The 12,500-nt window shown below is 48.5% G+C and overlaps 1 pseudogene across 1 annotated transcript in view; it reads left to right on the forward strand.

The window, feature by feature from the left end:
• Nucleotides 1–12,500, forward strand: part of LOC308158336 — a 26,654-nt pseudogene that overhangs the window by 4,206 nt on the left and 9,948 nt on the right. The window contains exons 4-8 of the transcript in view: nucleotides 3,948–4,105; nucleotides 4,527–4,684; nucleotides 6,642–8,005; nucleotides 8,904–8,994; nucleotides 11,630–11,752. The product of the transcript in view is annotated as an uncharacterized misc_RNA (transcript). The remainder of the gene's footprint in view (nucleotides 1–3,947; nucleotides 4,106–4,526; nucleotides 4,685–6,641; nucleotides 8,006–8,903; nucleotides 8,995–11,629; nucleotides 11,753–12,500) is intronic.

A 12,500-nucleotide genomic window follows, 5' to 3' on the forward strand; every position in this document is an offset into this window, starting at 1 on the left:
AGAGGAGAGAGAGAGAGAGAGAGAGAGAGAGAGAGAGAGAGAGGGAAAGAGAGAGAGAGAGAGAAAGAGAGAGAGAGGGGGAAAGAGGGGGGGAAAGAGGGGAGGGAAGAGAGAGGGAGAGAGAGAGAGTGGGAGAGAGAGAGGGGGGAAGAGAGAGAGAGAGAAAGGGAGGGAGAGAGAGAGAGATACAGAGAGAGAGGGAGAGAGAGAGAGAGAGGGAGAGAGAGAGACAGTGAGAGAGAGAGAGAGAGGGAGAGAGAGGGAGAGAGAGAGACAGTGAGAGAGAGAGAGGGAGAGAGAGGGAGAGAGAGAGAGAGAGACAGAGACAGAGAGAGAGAGAGAGACAGAGACAGAGAGAGAGACAGAGACAGAGAGACATAGAGAGAGAGAGAGAGAGAGAGAGAGAGAGAGAGAGACAGAGAGAGAGAGGGGAAGTGATCAGGTTAGTCAGAGAGAGGTTTGCCCACAACATCAGCAGCAGGAGCATTCAAAGAGTCACTGCAAAACAAACAAACACAGCAACACACAGGCACGCCACCGAGGAGAAAAGGAACATCTAATAATCTTGATATTTCCATCTGCCTAAGCACTAAGATATTGGCGGGTGTGAGAAATATGGAGGTTGAAAGTTCCTTTCAAGGGAAATACTTGGATACTTGGAGAGCAGAACATGGGAGAGAGGAAGTGATCACAGGAACAGTTAGGGGGGAGGCAGGCACAGTGGGAGATAGAGAGGGAAGGGAGGGAGGGGGGGGAGGGAGGGAGGGGGGAAAGATGCAGATGTTGGATGCTTGTTGCTAAGGAAGTGTAAACACAGCTACAAACACGCCCGTGGCCAGAGGGATGACATCACCGGCCAGCAGCTGTGACACACGGAGAGAGAGAGAGAGAGAGAGAGAGAGAGAGAGAGAGAGAGAGAGAGAGAGACACGACAGAGAGGGAGAAACAGACTCATCTCACACGTTTACAGATAGGCTCACAGTCAACAGGACACCACAGCAGAGGAGGGGGGGGTGGGGTGGGGGGGAGGCTGGGGGGAGGTAGAAATCGGAGGTCGGGGCTCGTTGTGAGGAATGTTGAGAGGGAGGGAGGGAGGGAGGTACACCCGTGGGACGTCAAAAAAAGCACCGAGTTCAGAGACCGTGTCTGGTCACCACCGAGTCTCCAGAGAAGCAAGGTCAAAGGTCAAAAGAGCGTTGCCTAATATAGAAATAGAATGCAACGATAAGCCATTAAAGCAAAGGTTTGAAGAAAAAGAAAAAAGTGACTGAATTCGTGACTCCACCCGAATGAAGGAAGCCCGGGGATGTGACGGTGTCGTCTCCAAACATGAGCTCAGCGCAGACCGAGGGGACCACCCCGGAGGAGGAGGGGGGGGAGGGGGGGGGAGACGCCTGCTCATCATCTGCAGCACGATATTTATAAAACTCCTAATGTACGAGCTCACAGATTCACGACGCCCACGTCAGTTCACAACAGCGGACATCGATTGCCTTCAAAAACATTTTGTCCTTTTGACTGCTTTCAGATAATAGGATAGCAGTAATATGAATATATAATTAATATTAGATTACAAATTAATAAGTGTAAAAAGAAAAGGCAGCGAGGGTTATTGTACTAATGCTGTAAACACAGGTGTCTGACTCTGACCCTAACCCTAACCCCTAACCTTGACCCTAACCCTAACGCTGACCCTAACCTTGACCCTGACCCCTAACTCTGACCCTAACCTTGACCCTAACCCTAACCTTGACCTTAACCCTGACCCCAACCTTGACCCCAACCCAAGGCTCTGGAAACACAAGCTTTCTTTATTTTTTTTTTGGGGGGGGGGGGTGCAATCCCACTCATATTTTTCATAGAGAGTGAAGATAGACAGGAAAGTAAGGAGAGAGAGAGGACATGTCAGCAGGGTATGGCCCGGATTCGGACCCAATGCCGACATATATGTGTGCACTGTAGACCGCGGTGCTGGACCACTGGGCCACCCCAGGCCATGGTACTAGACCACTGGACCACCCCAGGCCATGGTGCTAGACCACTGGACCACCCCAGGCCATGGTACTAGACCACTGGATTACCCCAGGCCATGGTGCTAGACAACTGGACCACCCCAGGCCATGGTGCTAGACCACTGGACCACCCCAGGCCATGGTGCTAGACCACTGGACCACCCCAGGCCATGGTGCTAGACCACTGGACCACCCCAGACCATGGTACTAGACCACTGGACCACCCCAGGCCATGGTGCTAGACCACTGGACCACCCCAGGCCATGGTGCTAGACCACTGGACCACCCCAGGCCATGGTACTAGACCACTGGACCACCCCAGGCCATGGTACTAGACCACTGGACCACCCCAGGCCATGGTGCTAGACAACTGGACCACCCCAGGCCATGGTACTGATACTAGACTACTGGACCACCTCAGGCCATGATGCTGGACCACTGGACCACCCCAGGCCATGGTGCTAGACCACTGGACCACCCCAGGCCATGGTGCTGGACCACTGGACCACCCCAGGCCATGGTGCTGGACCACTGGACCACCCCAGGCCATGGTACTAGACCACTGGACCACCCCAGGCCATGGTGCTAGACAACTGGACCACCCCAGGCCATTGTGCTAGACAACTGGACCACCCCAGGCCATGGTACTGATACTAGACTACTGGACCACCTCAGGCCATGGTGCTGGACCACTGGACCACCCCAGGCCATGGTGCTGGACCACTGGACCACCCCAGGCGACAAGCTTTTTTTCTTGCCAGGACATCTTGAGAGGGGTTGTTCCTTCCCACCACCACTCTCTGCTTTCCCACGCTGAGACCGAGCCATCGTACACGTCTCTGTGGTGACGACAGCACCGGTTAGGGCCCTCGTAAAAGAGCCTTTGGCCTCAGCGGGCCTCTCTGCTAGAACAAAGACTCAATAAAAACTAGAAAGCCAGACGATCTGAATTCGGTTCTGAACCCAGACTTGTTGTGAGAGTCTCATCTTCTAAAGCTTTCCCCTGGTGGCCTACATGTATTGTGGCGTACAAATGTCGCTTTGGATGAAAGTGTCTGCTAGGAGCAGGCTGGGGAGGCAGCCTAGAGGTCAGAGAGGCTGGCTAGCAATCGGAAGGTCTCTGGTTCGATCTCCGCCTCAGGAGGGAGTTGCATGTGTCCTTTAGAAAGGCACTTAACCCCTAATTACTCCTGGGGCGCCGACTATGGCTGAGCCTGTGCCTAGAGCAAAAAGAATACCACATTCCACAACAACTGACTGACAAGTTGATTGCATGGCAATAAACTAATTTGTTATTGTATTATTAAACATTAGCCAACAGCCATGGGTGTAGTCATTTGACAAAACGTCTGAATATGTTATTTGTTATGTCTTTGCACTCGATTCAATTTCAGGACCCTCCTTTCATGACTTTTCCTAGATATGTGCGTTCTACCACCCAGTATCCTTACATTTTCTAAATCACATCAGGATAAGCTAGTATAAAGCTATTTTGCTTACGTTTCTCTGTGTAGGAGACAGGCTAATTTACAAGGTGGCCAACTAGTGGTCGTTGTGTGTAAGTAGCAGCTTCCCATTGTGAAGACTCTGGTCATTTGACCCCCGAGGCGGCTCTTATAGTAGGTAAAATATAGACACGGCTGTTCTAGTGTTAACTGTCACTTAGATTCAACTGTCACTTTCAAATTTGAAAGTAAAACATTTCTGAATATTATTATTTTTTGAGAGAGGGGGGAATTCAAGCACGTTCAATGACCCATGTCTATTTTCAAAAACATTTAAGAGCTTGATTTCTTTTTCTCAAATTCACAAACTTTCAAGGATTTCAAGGACCCGTGGGAACCCTGTCTAGAGTTAAATGTCAGTGTTGTTCTGGTGTTAACTGTCAGTGTTGTTCTGGTGTTAACTGTCAGTGTGGTCCTCCGTCCCTCACAGAAGGAGGGGGACCAGCAGATCACGGCCCAGGTGAGCGGCAGCCTGACGTCCTACACCCAGACGGGCCTGGCCGCGGGGCAGGAGTACACCGTGGTGGTGAGGGGGGAGGCGCAGGGCAGGCCGGGGGCCGAGACCACCGCAGAGCTCACCACCCGTGAGTCAGAACCACAGAACCACACACTCAGAACACCAGGGGAGGCTGGGGGAGGTAGAACACCAGGGGAGGCTGGGGTAGGTAGAACACCAGGGGGAGGCTGGGGGGGAGGTAGAACACCAGGGGAGGCTGGTGGAGGTAGAACACCAGGGGAGGTTGGTGGAGGTAGAACACCAGGGGAGGCTGGGGGAGGTAGAACACCAGGGGAGGCTGGTGGAGGTAGAACACCAGGGGAGGCTGGGGGGAGGGCCTCCCCCCCTACTACAGCCCTTGTTTATCAATGACACCCCCCTCCTCCCTTCCATCCAGTCATCTCCGGCCCCACAAACCTCCGCGTCGTCAAGACGACCACCACCACGGCCGTCGTCCAATGGCAGCAGCCGCAGGGGGAGGTCGACCGGTATCGCCTGACGGTCTCTCTGGAGGGGGGGGCGGGGGGGGGCCGTGAAGGAGCTGACCCTCCCCGCGGGGAGCGACTCGGCCCACATCGACGACCTGGAGGCCGGGCGTCTGTATGACATCACCCTGGTGGCCGAGACAGGAAGCAGCAGCAGCAAGCCAGCCACGGTGCAGGCCACTCCTGGTGAGTCTTTTATATAAGCTGGCTCAGGAAACACAAGCTTTTCTTAGAATGACCCTAATCCTAACTCTGACCCTAACCTTGACCCTAACCTTGACCCCAACCCTGACCCCAACCAACCCAGGGCTCAGGAAACACAAGCTTTTCTTAGAATGACCCTAATCCTAACTCTGACCCTAACCTTGACCCCAACCCTGACCCCAACCAACCCAGGGCTCAGAAAACACGAGCTTTTCTTCGTTTTTGTCCTTACATTTTCTAAACCACATCAGGATAATAAGCTAGTATAAAGCTATTTTGCTAGTTTTTCTGTGTAGGAGGCAGGCTAATTTACAAGACGGCCAACTAGTGGTCGTTGTGTGTAAGTAGCAGCTTTCCGTTGTAAAGACTCTGGTCATTTGACTCCCGAGGCGGCTCTTATAGTAGGTAACATAGACACGGCTGTTCTAGTGTTAACTGTCACTTAGATCCAACTGTCACTTTCAAATTTGAAATAAGATTTGACAGTTGGTGATGCCACAGTCCAAGCCACTCCTGGTGAGTTTTTTATATAAGCTGGAAGAGCGCCACTTGGTGTACACTTGACTGTATTGCATCTTGAAAACAATAATTGTTTTTCAAAATGGCATATTTTAAGTAACACAGTAACACATCAAAATAAGTAGCAGGAGTGGACCTGGATGGAGGCGAAGGCGGGACAAGGATTTTCCAGGAGAGAGAGAGAGAGAGAGAGAGAGAGAGAGAGAGAGAGAGAGAGAGAGAGAGAGAGAGAGAGAGAGAGAGAGAGAGAGAGAGAGAGGCACAAGTTCTGTTCAGAGTGAGACAGAATAGTTATTGATTACTCAGAGACACACACACACACACACAGAGGTAGAGAGAGAGACACACACACACACACACACACACACACACACACACACACACACACACACACACACACACACACACACACACACACACAGAGGTAGAGAGAGAGACACACACACACATACACACACACACACACACACACACACACACACACACACACACAGGGAGAGAGAGAAATAAAAATCACCATGTGATCATTATATTAGTAATGAAGTTAAGAGAGAGAACTCCCTTCAACAAACTACATTCTCTGGCAATGTCTCTCAGCCTGCGCCCTGCTATCTACTTCACGCTTTAATACGTCTTTTTTTGCAGAAGGAAGTTAACGATTTCCTTTTCCAAGCGATCAGGGAGGGAAATGTGAAAACATATTTTGCTTGGGTGATTAATTTCAGGGCGATACATATTTAATGGTTTTACATTAAACGAGTACCCCGCCCTCGTTATAAAGTGTGATAAGCTCCCCGCAGCTAAGGAGCGTAGGTGAGACCAGCGTGCTGCTGGGAAGTGTTATACAGCTTAGTCAAGTCCAGCCAAACCAAGGTTTATTGGTCATATTCACAGAGTACAGATTGTAAACGTACAATGAAAGGCTTTCTTTCTTTCTTTCTTTGCTAGATACGCATTGTGACTTTAAGACATTGAAAGACATTTTTTAATAGCTAAATTAATGATTTGATTATAACACTGTATGAAAACCTACCTGGAGCTATTCCCAAAACATTTATTTTCTTTCTTTCACTGTGGTAATTCATGCTCTCTTTCCTAACAGTAGCACACACTGAACTCACAACATTGAATATTTCAGCGACTGCTCGATCAAAGACTTTTATTTTGACCAACTGTATAACATATAATCATCTTTCCACTTTTCCCTGCAGGTTTGGACGAACGAATGGCCCTATAATTTATTGCACGAATGTCAATGCAGGTGCTGTTGGAAAACCAGCCACATTTAAAAAGTGTTTTTAAAAAATAACACTTGTGATTTTCTTATGTCTTAGGATCTAACAGCGCTTCTTCCCTCCCCATAGTTGGACCAAAATGAAACTTTTTTTTGATTACCAAAACGCTCGCTCCATGCCTTTAGGGAATGCCACAAAGACAATACCCAGGGTGACCATGGCAACTGTAAACATGCAGGTAGCACCGGTACGGGACATCCACGAGACGCTTCCCTCCAGCGATGCCAAACCTGAGAAGACCGCCTTCTACGAGACGACCCACGGAGGAGAACAGGAGCGGAGGACGGACAGGAGAGGACAAGGTTACGTCCCAACCAGAGGGACCGATGGGGCGTCTATAATAGTCAGCACGAGACCCCTGGCCGGCACCAAGGAAGGGACTGATGGGACATCTGTAATAGCCAGCACGAGACCTCTGCCCAACACCAAGGAAGGGGCTGATGGGACATCTGTAATAGCCAGCACGAGACCCCTGCCCGTCATGAAGGAAGGGGCAGCATCTAAACCGGTTGTTAAAGGTAAAACAACCTTACCCAGAAAACCATACACTGCAGGCCGTTTTAACAGTACCAGGTTTGGTCCGGGTTGGAGGAAGGTGGGGGGTCAGGGTCCTCTGAAGAGGCCTGGGAGTAGACTCCCGTCGGAGGGGGGGGCGAAGGAGAAGGAGAAGGCACCCCCCCTCAGGGAAGACTCTAAACCTGGAGCCCCCGTGTCGGCAGGGGGTACACCGGCCGTAACCGTGGGAGACGTTCACCTGGAGGGTCCTGAGGGGAAACAGAACGCCGCTCAGACAACAACGATAAACCCGGATGGAACACGTCCTGAAACGGTCACCCAAAGTCCCGGGTCTCAGACGACGACGACGACAGCGGCTGCTGCGGACCTTCCGGAAAAGGACACAGAGTCTGAAGGGAAAGGGACAGAGCCTAAGGCAGACGGTCCGGAGAAGAAACCCACCTCAGGTAAAAACACTGCTGCTTCTAAACCGTACGGGAGGAATAAATCTGTCAAGAAGGTTCAAGTGATACACAGGAGGATCAACGGGACCCATACAGGCAGGTTCATCGGGGGAAGGGGGAACGTCACGTTAGTGAAGGTTAAACCAACACCGAGTCACGTGAAAGAGACTCGGGACAAAACAGGACATCCGACAAAGACCGCGACCCCTGAGGGCCGTCCGATAGTTCCCACACAGAGCAGTGAAGAGGATGACATCACTCCTCCACGAGCATCGCAAAGTCCTGAACATCAACCGCCGCCTTCTTCTCATCCACCGGTGTCCCCTACCTCCCGTCCACGACCGTCTTCAGCTGAGACGAAACAAGACGAGTCGGAGGCCGGAACGCCGGGTCAACCGATGACGGACTTGCACGCAAAGGCTTTGTCCGTTCCCGCTTCACGACCCTCAGAGATCACTCCAGATTCGTCTTCGCCCACCTCAGAGGAATCAGACTTGGGTGAAGATATTGACGCAGTAGAGGAGCAGGATGTAAGCAGAGATAGAGACAGATCAACAGGGGAACCCGAAACCCAAAACAAGGCAAAACCTGGTGTCACTCCGCCCATTCGCCGCACGCCTCCTAAAGGCACCTATCCACGACGCCCGTACCCAAACATGGGACCGTTTCAAAACAGGACGCGTCTAAACCTGACGCCACCTCAGGATCCATCGAGAGGTCCCTTAAGCAGACCTCTTCCTCCTCGAAAGACAAACGGGGACAACAGCACAATCGTCGGGGTCCAAACCAGTCAACCAGGGGAGCAGGGGACCAACCTGACCAACACAAACAAGATTCAAAAACAGGTAACCTTGACAACGACAGCCAAGCGAGTGAGACTGCCGAATCAAGAGGCAGCGCACACCAGAAAGATGTATCAGAAATCGATATTACTGGAGAAACAGGACAGCCTCTGAACTCAGAACGTACAGTAACCTCACAGGGAAGCATTAGTTGTTTGGGGGAGCGCCACAGGGGACATTCATAGTACCGCTATTGTTTTATAACCCCAGAGAGAGCATGGTGCTGTGGTAGCCATGAGCGAGAGAAGGAGGAAGACGAGGGTGAGGCAGAGGAGGATAAGTGAGGAAGAGGGGGGAGGGGCCAGAAACTGAGGAGAAAAGTCAAATGGTGGTGAGCATGAGTGAGTCAAGGTAAGGGCGGGAGGTAACATGATTCAATAAGTAAATAACACCGCCAAATAGAAACATAAATGATGGTTTAGTGCCTAATCCGCACAGTCACTGTGGACGTTTTAGCAGAGTCTTACACTCTCAAGTAATTTCCAAAGCCGCCGCTCCAGTATTTTATTCAGAGTGGCTTCTCCGCGACACTGCCAACACATTATCCAACGCCTTTCCTGGGTCACCTTGCTCCTTCCCACTCCAGGACCTCCATCCACAGAACAACCATTCCCTGACCCTCTTGGGGAAGGGTCCTGGAAGACCCTCCAAAACGTACAGCTTCATCATCGGCTCAGGTACAGGGCAATAACAGTCCTTTTCCAACTACAAGACCTCATTGTGAGATGGTGTTGAGGCATCATCTCTATTCTTATATAACTTGTCCCAAGTTATATTCAAAACACCCACCCATAGTATATCTGATATATTTAGTCTATATGTGACACATTCCAATGCTTAGGTCCTCCATGTCGGGATCCGATGTAATCCGATGATCGTACTTTTCTTTCGAAAAGTGTGAATACATTTCCGCGTTGTTGAAAATCCATGACACATCGCTAGTCAACTAACACAGCTTGTTTTGTGAGCCTGATAACATTGCGTTGCAGTATTTTGGCTGTGACTAGCAAGTTTGTGTTGTGATTCTCAACAACGTTGAAACGTCGTTCCGTGGTTTCAAAAGAAAAGTCTGAACATTTTGATTGGTTGCCGACATGCGGACCAAATGATCAGACTATGTCACGTATATTCTCATCTTAAACATCTTAATTAAGCTACTGCCTACACACACACACACACACACACACACACACACACACACACACACACATACTCAGATCCTGAGGACACCAATGGGGTTCACATGCACAGCTGCTTGGTCCATACCAATGTCAAGACTTGTCTTACTCTTTGTTTACCATAAAACTGTTTTTAATCTTCACATCATCTGCTTATTGACATTGTGAGCTGTGTTTCTTCCTTCTGAGTTGATTTGATGTTTTATGTATTTAACAAAACAAGGGACTTTTAATTAAAGCAAATGACAAGAGTCCAATGCTTTAATTAAGACATTTGCAATGAGCAAAGTGATCAAGTAGCTCAGCTGTGCTACGTGGTTGTATTCCACCTAACCCTTGTTGTGTTCATGCTGTGCAGAGCCGGGATGTGTGAGTGTTCATACTGGATGTGCATTGTAAAAGACAAGAAAAACACGAATAAAAACATAATTGTAAAATAAATAAAAACATAACGAGGAGGAAGAAGAAATAGATCCAAAAAACGTGCTGTTTTGAACTGGGCGTCTGCTGACTGGCAAAATGATTTCCGATGTGTTCCAGTCAAGTAATTAGAGGATGGTACTTCATACTATGAGGTCATCCACATCTGGATCACAATCCATATTTCAGCATGTGTAGCAGTAGAGGCTGGTGGAGGCAGAAATCCTAGTGGAAACCCTAGACACTATAGTGTGCCGCCCTTGTGTAAGGCACTTAGCCCTCAGTTACTCCAGGGGGACTGTCCCTGTAATCTGGAATTGTAATTTGGATTAAAAGCATCTGCTAAAATGACAAATTCTTCTAAATTCTAAATCCTCATTCGATGCATCACAACGTGCCCCATCCTCCAATCCCTACCTCCACCAGCCTCCCCTACAGTGCAGAAGGTTTTGAATAATAAATAAATCCCTCCACACAAAACAACTTAAATCACATGCCCTCCCGGTCCAAAGCCGAAGGACTCATCCTCCTCCTTTAAACACGTCCAGTATGTCAACACAAACACATCCACGTGTGAAGCGCACTCACTGAAAGTCATGGATATTAACACACCATTCCTGTGGTAATCATGGGGCAGTCTAAAGACATCATTCACCCTCCACCATCACACTGCTGGTCTGATCCTCTTCCACCAATCAGGGTAAGCCTTCAGCCTGCCATCTTCACTGACTCCCTTCACCCCTTTACTCATCCCTAAAACCCCAGGGAAAGACCATGGTTGGCCGCCCCCAATGGTCTTTCCTGATCTGACAAACTGTGAAATGTACAGATTTTAATCTAATGAGTCTGTCTTTCTTTATTTTCTTTCTTTGTTTTAAGAAATTCTATGGGGAGAATTTGTTAACGGTTATTAGTTTTGTATTTTCAGACGACGGCGGTGGCTTATGTTATTTGGAATAATTACGTGAGAAAGTGCTCACTCAAGATTGAAAATCTGTCGCCTAACATTTCTTCTTTCTTTCTTTAAAAAAAAAAACAAGAAAACAACAACCTTCCACTTGCTTTTACTTTCTTATTCTCGTGTTAGAGAATATCGGGCTGAACGTTCGTTCATCCTTCAACTCTTTACATAAATCAACCAGACTTTTCTCCTCTTCTCTGTCCAAAGTTCTTCTTTGCAGGACACAAAGACAACATTAATATCTCACCATCTTCCCCCCTCCTGCGTCCCAGGACCCAACATCTGCATTTAACAACAGTGACATCATCTGTCTGTCTTAGTATATATACTGTCGTGTGTATACTGTATATATGATTGGACTGTACATATATACACATACTCAACGGATCACTATTAATAATAATAACAGCAGCGTGGGTAGATAAAGAGAGAGGTATGGGTGATCTTTAGATCTTTAGGTGTACGTCGAACCGTCTGACGTTTGTCTTCTGTGCACTACTGTATGACCTCTCCTCTTTCCTCTCCTCTCTTTCCTCCCCCTTTCTCCTGGTCTTCAAACCTGTATTGTGTCCATCCACACCTCTCATCTTTTTCACCGTTTTGTCTTTTAAAAACGATTTTTCTTTCTGTTTCTCTCTCTCTTTTTGTTTCCTTCTCGTCCTGTGTTTCTCCCACCCCCCCTCCTCTTCCCCTCTGTCTTTACTTTTTAAATTGTTTATTTTTATTTCGTTCACGCTTCTCGTTCCTTCCCAGGTCCTGAGCCTCCCTCTGACCTGCTGTTCAGTGATGTCACAGAGAACTCCTTCTCCGTGTCCTGGACCAGGCCCAAGAGCAGAGTCAGCGGCTTCAAGGTCACATACTCTCACACAGAGGAGGGTAAGGTCACATACTTTCACACGGAGGACGATAAAGGCCTTGTCATGCCAAATAGTGTCCGCCTGCCAGAATGTGTCCGGGCGACGTCATCGCCGCGGCTAGCATTCCAGACATTCCTCAGTAAACTCTACCGAGCTAGCTAGCTAGTTAGCTCGTTATGATTGGAAACGAAGTAGTATTATGTTATGTATATATACAGTATATATATATATATATATATATATATCACTACTTTGGCTGATGTGATGTGGGTTTGTTTGCTACCTCAGTTGACTAGACAACTCAGTGACATTAGCTTAGCGAATCACGTGTGAAATTAGCATGCTACCAGGTGTTTTAATATAAAATGGCCATGCCAAAATAAAAGCTATAGCTGACTACTGAGTCCGCATCAACCTAATGCTATTAAAGTGCAAGACGATTACATTTGTCTTCCAATTTAAGATACACATTAATCTGTATAATGGAAAAACAACGAACGGTAGAGTTTACTCAGGAATGTCCGGAATGCTAGCGTCGGCATTGCAACAGTGTTTGAAAGATCTGATTAAGACATCCGGACACATTCTGGCAGGCGGACACTATTTGGCATGACAAGGCCTTACTTCACTTCATTACTGTACACAGATGGTCTGTACAAAGAGCTTAAAAAAAGACTGAAAACCCCCAATGTGTTCTCCCAGTTGTGGGGGGGGGGTGCACGTGTGTAGTAAGTGAGACATCCCTGAAGTCACCGTCTCCTGTGGTA

Source organism: Nansenia antarctica (assembly GCF_963989245.1).
Source record: "Nansenia antarctica genome assembly, chromosome: 5".
In the NCBI taxonomy this organism is placed as follows: Eukaryota; Metazoa; Chordata; class Actinopteri; order Argentiniformes; family Microstomatidae; genus Nansenia; species Nansenia antarctica.